The sequence below is a fragment of the Chiloscyllium punctatum genome, chromosome 22 (genome assembly GCF_047496795.1).
Source record: "Chiloscyllium punctatum isolate Juve2018m chromosome 22, sChiPun1.3, whole genome shotgun sequence".
NCBI lineage: Eukaryota > Metazoa > Chordata > Chondrichthyes > Orectolobiformes > Hemiscylliidae > Chiloscyllium > Chiloscyllium punctatum.
This window is the reverse complement of record NC_092760.1, coordinates 66,639,044-66,652,136: the sequence shown is the minus strand read 5'-3', so window position 1 is coordinate 66,652,136 and position 13,093 is coordinate 66,639,044.

Genomic DNA, 13,093 nt, shown 5'->3' with positions numbered 1-13,093 from the left:
AAATGTTCAGCTGAGCATGACTTAGATCAGATAGGAACTTGCAGTAAACAATGAGATGCTGGATGCAAGGGTAGTGGGTTAACAAGGTGAAAAAGCATTCATTATGTTAAGCCAGTTAACAAGGTTAAGAACATTCTTTGTGTAACATCAGATGGCTTTACTGTTAATACTCACTGATTGTAACAGTCACCCAGTCAATATGTATATTGCCTTATATGGATGCTCCTCCCTGTAAATGACTATATAATTCATTAAGAAACTGCTGTTTGAGAGAAGACCAAGAACTCATGTCTCTGTGCAGATGGCTCTCTCCCTCCAGGGCCCGGAATAAAGATGAAGGAGGTAAAACTATACTGTGTCTCTGAGCATTTTGCTTCAACTGAGAGGGGAAACAGGACGACAGATTGATACAGAACATGCTGGATAAGCATGATTAGAACCATGTAAGGAAGACAAAATAAAGCTTGAACCAAATAGCGTGTTGGAAGTTTTCTGTTTTCGCATGTGTTAGGTTCATGCTAAAACTGTATGATTACTGAGCAGCACTTTGAAGCAATCCTTAAAATGTTTTGACAGGTCCAGAAGTCAAGGCACCACTGCTGAGTGGCAGCTCGTTTCACGGAGCACCATTGCTTCAGCTGCACTGCTTTTTAAAGCTGCAACCAACACAAGAGCTGATTAGCAAAACAACCATGGCCGAGCTAATGAGAAATGATTTTACGTTATGATCTACAATACAATGCCCAAAAGGATGGTGGCAGCAGACTTAATAATACAAAGGGAAATTTTATTAATAATTGAATGGAGATAAATGTGAAAGGACAGAGGGAAATGGGACTAATTAGAACCACTTTCAAAGAGTCGGCACAGGTACATTTTGTTGCATTTTGTATTGTACTATTTCCTAATTCTATAATTGGAATCCTACCAGGCTCTGAGTGAAGTGGACTTTGCTGAGATGAATGGGAAAATTGAATAAGATGGTAGTCTCAGCATTAAGATCATCTTAGCACAGTGCTCAAGCAGCATGGTTAGATTCTCGCCAGGAAGCAGTGAGTTGCCAACTGATGCTCTCTATCACATTTTAAACAACTTGTTAACATTCAAATCCACCACAGATTGCATTCGTACCAAATGTGTCATACAAGTTAGCCATTGGGAAAACTCGAGCAGATTCTTGACTTCAATTTGTTTGCTTGCTCTAAAAGACTTTGATGTTGTACGCTGGGCACCGACATCTCAGCCATGCTCCACAGGAACTACCTACATATACGCCATATCCACAGATAAAGGAATCCACTCAAGGATGGCTCTGCACTTCAATACTTCACTGTGTTCCTGAGCAAGTGAGAGTAGGTAGTGCAGAGGGCATGCAGGGTTAGTAATGTCACCATTCGGGGTCAGGGAGGTTGAGTGGGGATGATGTTACATACATTAGAGAGAAATATAGAGCATGAGCATTTTTGGAGCTGAGTGCAGTGGCTGAGAGAGAGTGAATGTGAGATCGAAGAGAGAAATTGTGGCATGTACGCAGGTGGAGTGGTGAAGGACTTTAACATTCTTTCTACAATGCTGGGCATTTCTCCAATTCGCTGAGACTGGTTTAACACGGGTAGCAAAATCAAACTAGACTGGCATGGTCTGATGTTGTAGCATCTACTGCCAAACCTGGGGGATGTGGATGTTCTGTCTGTGCAATGCCATTCAGTGAAGAAAATGGTAAGTTTCTGCCTATGACTTGAGAAGCAATGTTGTTCAAATCATCTTCCTCTACCTTTTCATGGTTGGTTCTTCCAATATCACTCAATCTAGGTGTCCAGCTCTATTATAACCTTTCAGAAATAAGGTAAAAGATTTCGATGATGTTTAGAATACTTACTCCATGTATTGTATTATGTATGAATTCTGTCATTTTGGTTTAACACAGGACTATGGAGTTATTTATAATTGGATGGCAGTGTAAAACAAATGAAATTATACCACTTATCCGTTTAGTGTCATGCCCAATAACCCCTTCTATTGAAACCAATGGATTCTTTAAATGGCAGTCATAGTGCCCATTTCACACCATTGTGTAAAATTGAAATTGCCCTCCTTGGCCTTAGTCTTGGTTTTATAATTAAGACACCTCACCTGCTGTGTGATTTTGTTTTCACAAAAGAAAAGAGCGTGGAAGAGATAGAATGTAGGAAAATTGATGGTGACATATTTGAAAGATGTGCATATTACAGAGTAGGAAGAGCTGCATGTCTTGAAACAAGGTGGATAAATCCCCAGGATCTGATCAGGTGTACCCTAGAACTCTATGGAAAGCTAAGGATGTGATTGCTGGGCCCCTTGCTGAGATATTTGTATCAGCGATAATCATAGGTGAGGTGCCAGAAGACTGGAGGTTGGCTAATGTGGTGCCACTATTTAAGAAATGTGCTAACGACAAACCAGGGAACTATAGAGCAGTGAGCCTAATGTTGGTGGTGGGCACGTTGTTGAAGGGAATCCTGAGGGACAGGATGTACATGTATTTGGAAAGACAAGGGCTGATTAGGGATAGTCAATATGGCTTTGTCCGTGGGAAATCATGTCTCACAAACTTGATTTGAGTTTTTTGAAAAAGTAACAAAGTGGATTGATGAGGGTAGATCAGTGAACATGATCTATATGGACTTCAGTAAGGTATTCAACAAGGTTCCCCATGGGCCCATGGGAGACTAGTTAGCAGGGTTAGATCGCATTGAATACAGGGAGAATTAGCCATTTGGATACAGAACTGGCTCAAAGGTCGAAGACAAAGGGTGGTGGTAGTGGAGTGTTGTTTTTCAGACTGGAGGCCTGTGACTGGAGGCTACAAGGATTGGTGCTGGGTCATCATTTTTCATCATTTATGCTCACATCCAAATCATTTATATAAGAGGTATAGTTAGTAAGTTTGCAGATGACACCAAAATTGGAGGTGCAGTAGACAGTGAAGAAGGTTACCTCAGATTACAATGGGATCTTGATCAGATGGGCCAATGGGCTGAGGATTAGCAGATGGAGTTTAATTTAGATAAATGCGAGGTGCTGCATTTTGGGAAAGCAAATCTTAGCCGGACATACACACTTAATGATAAGGTCCTGGGGAGTGTTGATGAACAAAGAGACCTTGGAGTGCAGGTTCATAGCTCCTTGAAAGTGGAGTCGCAGGTAGATAGGATAGTGAAGAAGGCATTTGGTATGCTTTCCTTTATTAGTCAGAGTATTGAGTACAGGAGCTGGAAGTCATGTGGCAGCTGTACAGGATATTGGTTAGGCCACTTTTGGAATATTGCGTGCAATTCTGGTCTCCATCCTATTGGAGGAATGTTGTGAAACTTGAAAGGGTTCAGAAAAGATTTACAAGGACGTTGCCAGGGTTGGAGGATTTGAGCTATAGGGAGAGGTTGAATAGGCTAGGGATGTATTCCCTGGAGCATCAGAGGCTGAGGGGTGACCTTATAGAAGTTTATAAAATCATGAAGGGCATGGATAGGATAAATAGACAAAGTCTTTTCCCTGGGATGGGGTGTCCAGAACTAGAGGGCATAGGTTTAGGATGAGAGGGGAAAGACATAAAAGAGACCTAAGGGGCAACTCTTTCATGCAGAGGGTGGTATGTGTATGGAATGTGCTGCCAGAGGAAGTGGTAGAGACTAGTACAATTGCAACACTTAAAAGGCATCTGGATGGGTGTATGAATAGGAAGAGTTTAGAAGGATATGGGCCTGATGCTGGCAGGTGGGACTTGATTAGGTTTGGATATCTGGTCGGCATGGACGGGTTGGTCCTAAGGGTCTGTTTCCGTGCTGTACATCTCTATGACTCTGTGACTCTATGACTCTAAATGAGTGTATTGGCCATTTGCAGGGCTGTATTGGCAGTCTATAGGAATCCCAATGGGCTTAGACCTCTCCAGGCCATGCTTTGGAATTCAAACTGTATTCAGCACTGTGGCAGCTAGTACACCAGATTGCTGTCTGCCACTTTCTCCCTTGCAACTGCATCTTAATCATTCGTTCTATTGACTGACCCTTTTCTTCTTAATTCATTATAATCAAATTCTTCTCGCTTGTAATGTAATAAAACATTACATCTTCCTGGTGCTCGATTAACAGTTACCTATCACTAACTTACAGTTGATGGTTGACTATGAATGTGAGTTGCTTTTACTGGACAACCTAGTTTGTAGCTGTTTGCCCATAACTATTCGTTTGCATATAGGAAAAGGCTACATTAAATCTTTGTTACCTTGAACTACACCAATTCCAGAACGCAGAAACGAAGCATTTGGCCAAATTGATCTATGTTGGCCTATTGGATATAATACATTAACATACCCTTCCATTCCTATCCCTCTCCCTTATCTAGCTTCCCTATATATGTTATTCACTGCACTCACTCTTTGTGGTAACAAGTTCCACATTCTCTCTACTCTCTGGGTAGGTTTTTTCCCTTATTTGTTATTGAATTTCATAGAATCATAGAATCCCTACAGTGTAGAAGTAGGCTATTTAGCCTATCAAATCTATCAAACGTCTGAACAGCATCCCACTCAGGCCCACCCCCATCCCTGTAACACCGAATTTCCCATGGCTAATCCACCTAGCCTGCACAGTCCTAAATATTATGCCAATTTAGCATGACCAATCCACCCAACCTGGACTGTGGGAGGAAACTGGAGCATTCAGAGGAAACTCACGCAGGGAGAATGTATGCATTCCACACAGACAGTCGCCGACGGCTGGAATCCAACCTGAATCGCTGGCGCTGGGAGGCAGCAGTACCAACCACTGTGCCAACCCAAATTATATGCCATTTATTATATATCTTTGTTATATGCCATTCATCATGACCCTTTGTAATAGACATCCATACAAGTGGAAACATATTCTCCTTGTTTGCCCTATCATCTTGTTTCTTCGGGCTGCATTTTAATACGTTGTGGTCCCCGTGCCCACCCAGCTAAAATGACCTCACAGAAGTATGGTGAGTCCCCTGTCATTGACTGCCAATTGCTTAGGAGTAGGTTAGGGGTCGGACTTCTGTTCTTTGGACATGGGATATCCTACTTCAGAGTGCTGCTTGTCAATTGGATGGCTAGCCACTTTGTTTTCCCTGCAGCAACAGGTTGGAAGTTTTTCTTTATTAATTCACAGGATGTTGGGCCAGTATTTATTATCCAATCCTAATTATCCTTGAAAGTGCTCGGAAGCTATCTTCTTGAATCCCTGCAGTCCATTTGGTGTAGAGGCACCTACAATGCCATTCGAGAAAGAGTTCCAGGATTTTGACCCCACAAGACTGAACGAATCGTAACGCAGTTCCAAGTCAGGATGGTGAGTGGCTTGGAGAGGAACTTGCAAGTGATAGAGTTCCCATGTAACTCCTGTCCTCTTCCTAAGATTGAGAAAATGAATATTTGCTGATGTGGTGCCAATCAAGTGGGCTGCTTTGTCCTGGATGGTGTTAAGCTTCTTGAGCATTATTGGAACTCCATTTATCCAGGAAAGTGAGGAATATTCCATCACATGTCTGAATGTGCCATGTAGATGGTGGACAGGCTTTGGTGAGTCAGGAGGTGAATTGTTCTTTGCAGATTCTTAGCCTCTGACCTACACTTGTAGCCATTGTATTTATATGGCTAGTCTGGTTGAATTTCTGGTCAATGGAAACCCTCCTCACCTGGATATTGATTGTGGGGTTTCAATGATGGTAATACCATTGAACTTAAATGGGCGATGGTTAGATCCTCTCTTGTTAGATATGGTCATTGCCTGGCATTTGTGTGGTATGAATGTACTTGACAGTTGTCAGCACAAGCCTGGCTTTTGTCCATGACTTACTGCATTTGGCCATGGACTGCCTCAGTATCTGAGAAGAAGCAAATAGTGCTAAACATCATGCAGTCATCAGAAAACACCCCATTCCTGACCTTATCATGGAGGGAAGCTCATAGATGAAGCAGTTGAAAATGGTTGGTCCTCAGGCACTATCCTGAGGAACTTGTGATGTAATGGAGCAGTGAAGGCTGACCTCCAACAACCACAACCGTCTCCCTTTGTGCCAGATGTGACTCCTACCAATTAAGAGATTCCCAATTCCCATTTACTCTCGTCTTACTAGGGCTCCTTGATGCCACACTTGGTCAAATGCAGCTTTGATGTCAAGGGCGCTCACCTTCCTCTCATTGCTGTGACTTCAGGCTTTCCCCAATGGATTTTAGGAACTAATTAATTGGGGAGAATTGTGCTGTGGTCAGGATGGTAGGCTCTGGGAGAGGGGATTGGGAACGAAGGAATAGGGGGTTATGTTTGAGATGCTGGGGGTAGGGCAAAGGTTTACACCTTGTGTTGGAGTGTTGAGGGGGTGATTCCCCTAAAGGGCACAGAGAACACACGGAAGTGTTTAATCCCCCCTTGCCTACCAACAGCTTGTGCAGGTAAAGCATCAGCTTCCCAGAGCCCTGGTTAATTGAGTAGTGTGGACTGGAAGAGTCCTTTATTGGTTATTAATAGCCACCTAAATAGGAACAATAAGAGGTTGCCTGATGCCTCTCCTACTCCTGTAGGATTTCACCCAGGTTCAGGGCTGACAGGTGGAAAGACTGGATGTTGGAAGAAGTCATTTTCAACATTGCCTGTGGCTGAGAGTGTAAAATCAAGCAAATCCTAAATAATCATACAGGCTTCTATTATATCTCCCCTCAGTCATCCCTTCGCCAGTGAAAGGAGCCACTAGCTGTTGGTTTCTCCTGATCAGTATATCCCTTTCATTCTGGAATCAACTTCGTGAATTATCTTTTGCCATTTTCCAGTGTCTCTCATTTTATAAAATAGAAATCAGAGCAGTAACACTCACAATCCAAATGTATCCTCAGGACAGACAGTGCTTCAATTAGCTCAAGAAACTGTTTCCAACACTAATGGCTACAGAACCGCAAAGTGTACATCAGCATTCAGAAATTTATACTTAACCAGGAAATCAGTTCTAAATTCAGCAAATATATAAGGTATACTGAAAGGCTGACTTTCCCATGACAACTTCAGAAGGTACATATTAATCATAATTGCTGCCCCTAGGAAGTTATCGACCAAACTTAAATCAAAACCTTTCAGCGTAATACTTCATATCCAGTTTTTCTTCCCTCCAACCTAGATGCATTGGGGATCCAGGACGTAACATTCAGCAGATGGAGGCCTTGTGGCTACAGTCAATTTACTCATTTAATATTTTTCCAATTGCAGAAACTCTGCAAATATACCACCTCAAGTTAATCCACTTGCATTGATCCCAGTTGTCATTTTTTTTAAAAAAGTAACACGCTTTACTCTTTTTTCACTCTTTTCAGAAAACAAGATTCAAGTTTCATGAAACTGAGCAGAACTGAACAATGAGTAGAGAGTTTCCTTTATGTAGGAATTTGGCTGTAGCATATATCTATTTTGAGTTGCTATCTCCACAATAAAATCATTGCTCAGAATTCCCTGGATCATAGCCAGGCAGAAATTACAGGGAAACTGACAGTAGAACGTAAGAAATAGAAGCAGACGTAAGGCTATTCAGCCCCTCAATCCTACTTTGCCATTCAATGAGATCATGGCTGATTTTCTTCCCAACCCAACTTTCCTGTCTGTGTCCCAGACACTTACACAGTACAGGTGCAACACATCTATTTTCGCTGTCATACCTCATTGGGAAAGTCCCACTATATTCCCCAATTCACTTGTCTATTACACCCAAGTTGACAGAAAGTATGTACCAGGTTTCTGTACTTGACAAAAAAAATTACTATTTATTACTAGCATTTATACTCCAGCTAACAGGTTAACAATCATAAACCATTGATATACAACATCACTCATTAAAACTCTAATTCCCTTATAAACTTTCCCTTACTCATACAGGCTCAGACAGGGGGAAAAAATGTAGGTTCTGGATGGAGGGAAAATTTGAAGAATAATTTCACTAGTTCCTGTTCACTCGGGGTACTCAGATGATTCTTACGGTTCTTGTGCTGGTCAGAATGCTGCTTTGCAATCATCCTTCTCCAGATGCTTCCACTAGTTTACAAGAGGTGCAGGGTGGCTATACACTTATAAAGAGGTATCTGTTAAAAGTCACAGCCTTCAGCAACTGTTGAAGAAAAGATAACCTATTTTTCTTCAGGTTTAATGTGGTTTACTGCAAAGAACAGAGACAGAACTCACAGCTGGTAGAGACCTAATGGTATTTTGTTCCCAGTCCCACGTTATTCAGTTTCCTGAGAACCAATCACATGATTGTTGGAACGCAGAAGCCTTTTGTTATCAAGAACTGGCCACCAGTCCACAAACCAATCAGTTTCTTGTTCTTAACCAAAGCGCCATCTGTACAAAACCCCTGGGCTCCAGTCCATCTGCAAACACTGCTGTAACCATCAGCTGCTCAAATAGTGCTAACAATGAGTATCAAATTGCTTGCTTTCAAACTATGCGGCAATCTTGGTTTTTAAAACAGTGCTTTCCCATTTCAGACTATAATTTAAAAATCATATTAAAAAAAGATGCAATCGTTATATTACAAAATGCTGTCTGTGGGTCACACGCCTTAACTTTATCAGTCAACTAAAATTCCAGGCCATACCGTTCAACATTGCAAATGAATCCCACCCATGGCAGTAAAATACAAATAATGTCATGTGACTGTAACAATTCATCTTTGTCCAGTCACCTTCCAAGATTCCATATCCTTACAAGGTGCCGGAACTGCTCATATCACATCTTAGACTATTGAACCACCATGGGGAAAGTAAGGACTGCAAATGCTGGAGATCAGAGTTGAGAGTGTGGTGCTGGAAAAGCACAGCAGGTCAGGCAGCATGCAAGGAGCAGGAGAATCAACATTTCGGGCATATGCCCTTCATCAGGAATGCGGCTTGTTGGCCGGGGGTCTGAGAGATAAATGGGATGGGAGTGGGGGGAAGGTAGCTGAGAAAGTGATAGGTAGATGAAAATGGAGGAGAAGGTGATAGGTCAGAGAGGAGTGTGGAGCGGATAGATGGGAAAGGTGATGGACAGGTCAAGAGGGCGGTGTCGAGTTGGAGGCTTGGGACTGGGGTAATGTGGGGGGAGGGAAAATGAGGGAAATGGTGGAATCCACATTGATCCCGTGTGGTTGCAGGGTTCCAAGGTGGAACATGATGCATTCTTCCTCCAGGTGTCAGGTGGTAAGGGTTTGGTGGTGGAGGAGGCCCAGGACCTGTATGTCCTTGGTGGACTGGGGGGAGGAGTTGAAGTGTTTAGCCATGGGGCAGTAGGGTTGTTTGGTGTGGGTGTCCCAGAAATGTTATCTGAAATGATCCACAAATGATCAGTCTCCCGGATGTAGAGGAGACCACATCAAGTGCAACAGATACAGTAGATGACATTGTTGTAGGTACAGGTAAATTTCTGTTGAACGTGGAAGGATCCTTTGGGGCCTTGGACAGAGGTGAGGGGGGAGAGTGGGCACAGGGCAAAGGGCCTATATCCGAAACGTCAATTCTCCTGCTCCTCAGATACTGCTTGACCTGCTGTGCTTTTCCAGCACCACACTCTCGACTTTGAACATCCATGCCATTGTCTTGTGCAATGCTGCAATTTTTGGATAGAGTCGGGTTTGGTGAGAGTTCCCCATTATTTCTGCCACAAATACAATCTCCCGCTTCTGTATGTGCCCAAAAAGGCTTGAGCAGCACTTATCTGAATCTGGGCAATGAGGTGCAAAGTCCATGTACAGGCATTCTTCCAGCCTCAGCTGAGACCTCCATGATCCCCTGTTTCAAAGACGCTGTTCAAGTGTGTTCCAACTGCTGAATGATCACATTGCTGAGCAGCTCTTAGATTCTGAGGTTGACACACAGGCTTGTTGTAACTGTCCCCAGTGGATGCAGGTACAAAAGCTTTGGTCATCTCTATGGCCAAAGCACTAAAGGCTGTCAGATGAATGGATGAGAAACACAAACATGCATTTGGAAGCCCAGGACAGCACCAACCTCCAGTGGACATGGAACAGACTCCTAATGTTGAGTTTCCAACCAGAGGTGCTCTTGTGTTGCAGTGAAGGTGCAGAACAACTACAGTTGCTCATCTTCTGTGGAATGCTGTGCCCTTGAGAGAGAGCAGATGTGGCACTACATTCAGTTTAGAGGTGGTGTTTAGAGGAGGAACCCCATGTCAAGATATCAGTGTGTCTGCAAGGCAATCCCTTCTTTCACTGGTGCCAACACAAGGCACAAGATGTTTCCTTCACATCAGATTCTCAGACAGGCCATTTCTGAGGCGTTCATGTTGGTCACTGTGCAAATGCCATTGGTACCTGCAGGAGACAAAAGGGGAAATAACTTACAAAATCAGGGGAGAAGTTTGGACATATTAAGAATAGGTTCACTGTGGTAATAATGTGAGAGCAGCACAAATGGGGAGGCAGGTACTCTTGCAACATTTAAGAAGCACCTGGATGAACACTTCAAGTGCAAGGACATAGAAGGCTACAGACCAAGTGTAGGTAAATGGGATTACTGTCCTTTGGTATTTGTTTCTCGGCATCTTTCTCCAGCCTTCCTTTGCAAAGGCTCATTCCAGAAGGAGATGTGTGCCAGTCTCAATGACCCCACTGCCCCCGTTGAGGGCATCATGCATTGACACAGGTGGACCAGGATCTCACAGGTAGTGCCCTACTCACCACCAGCCAAGCGATGTCTTGCTGCTTGTTGGAAAGTTCTGATGATGAGGCATTTTATCAAATGACTTTGACAGGCTGCTCAGGGAACCACGAAGTGGGATCCACCCTCACTTTTTCCCTCAGCATCTCAAGGATGCTCCATGCTGACCACCTTCCTGATGGACTTGTGGTAAAATGTACTTTTCTTTGCAAATTCCTCTACAAAGGAGAGGTGAAACAGAACGGTCCAACTTCTTGGAGCGTTTTGTGGCATCGAGGCCAGTCCCATCCTTCACAACACTGGGGACAGATAGAACCTCAATACATAGTGACATTTGGTGTTTGCATACTGACGGTCTATGCACAGCTTGATGCAGCCACACAGAAAGGTGGCCACCGGAATAAGGACAACATTGGGTACATTCCCGCCCTTCCCATGCGCTCATCCAGAGTTTTGTACAAGGAGTCCCTGCAGACCTGGTCTATCTCTGGCTTCCAGATGAAATGAAAGATGGTTCGGGTGACTGAAACACCACAGTCTTGAAGAATGGACAAGACCTGTGCTACATACAACAACAGAGATTGGACCAGGTTTTTATCCGCAATGGAGAGGCAGCAGTGCTCCCAAAGGACCGGTTTCTGCTTCACTTTTGGCGATGTACTCTACTGAAGATTTTGTGCACACCCCAGCCCCTCCGACCCATATTCCCAGTACCTTCCAGTACTCTACCTTGATGAAGAAGGGAATGACGGATTAGTCGGCATGACCTCCAGGTTCCTGTCAGTAAGTCAGAGTGCCAACTTGCTCTGTCAGCCAACTTTAGGGCATTTCTTCCAACACTGCAACAGTGAAGGCATTTTGTGGCTGGCAGTAACTGACCTGGAATACTGCTGCAGTTTAACGATGGCTCCAGTTGCAGAAATCCTGGAAGGTCCCAGCAGTGGTAAGTACTCCCACTGCTGTTGAGGACAGGATTGTGTGAATGGGGTTTCATAGAGGCATGCAGCGTACATAACAAGGTGAGGACCTTAAATTTACATGCGAAAACCTGATAGGGCCTCACAGAGAGAAACCGTCCATGGAACTTCCCAAAGTTGATACTCAGCCGATGTTTGCTACAGTTGGCCAACCATTTGTCTGCTGATCTTGCAGAATTGAATTAGCACCCAAGGTTTCTTGCACAACTTTGGCATATTAAAACAGCCTTAAAGGGAGCATAAATTCAGTAGCATTGTTTATTGTTCTAATTTCTATATTCTGAAAACATAAATAAAAGCTTACATCTGTTCACCGAACATAAAATAAATCCTTGAAACATTCAGCCAACAATTAGATGGTATAAATTAGATTTTCAGAATATGCTGTATTTTCTTGTTCCTTTAGTTTTATAATGCTTTAATTATATTAAATATGTTAATAATTTCAACTTTGTTGCATTTTTATTTCAACCGTCCAACTTGCTAATAAATTAAACCTTACTCGAATTAATTTTTCAGTCTGCAACACAAGTAAAACAGAATAACAAAGTTAAAAATTACACAATACCAGGTTATCGTCCAACAGGTTAATATCAAAAACCTTGTAGTTCATTGTCAACTTCTTAAGTGTACTGCTGATATGACCCAGAGTTTATTTATTTTGATCTAAATGTTTATAATGTCTCTTCGTTAATGTATTGATTTTGATCTTGATATGTGAATGAAGTGAGCAATTTTATGAATCCCACTATTGCATTTTAATTATCAAGAAAATGTCAATGAGTAAAATGAAGCTTCCTGATACTTGTGTGAGGAATCCTTTGGATTGGGCAGTCTATGTGTTTTGGTTAAATGCTCATTTAATTACACTGATGGTGCACTGGATTGGAACTTTAAAATTTACCTCATCTGGCAGCATCTGTAAACAGATTTAGCATTTCGAGGTCGCGACCTTTTGTGAGATCAAAAAAAAATTGACTTTCTCGGATAGACACTAAATCTTCTGTTTGACAGTTAAAATGATGTATATAAAAACATGAAACTTTTGAATAAGTGTTAGTCATTAGATATGCATTTTTCTGTATTCTTTTCAAAAGAGAAATCTAATTACTCCTCCAGTTTGCAATATGTCTTGATATGCTGAAACGTTGGACATGAGTCTCCATCAAAACAGACCTGGTGTATTTCCTCCCACTGTTGGTTGGCCAACTATCCACTCTCATCTTCCTGCACTGCTTCGAAAATAAACAATCTCTTCTCAGATGATTATTGACTTACAGACCAACAACATTGTTTCCCCATTCCAGACACTTTTCCCTGATTTCTTGCACCAGTGTCCAGGAGATTAATCTTTAATCTGAAGAAGTAGATCTATGACAATTTTCAGGAAGGTAATACAATTGAGGATTAAGGCTGAATA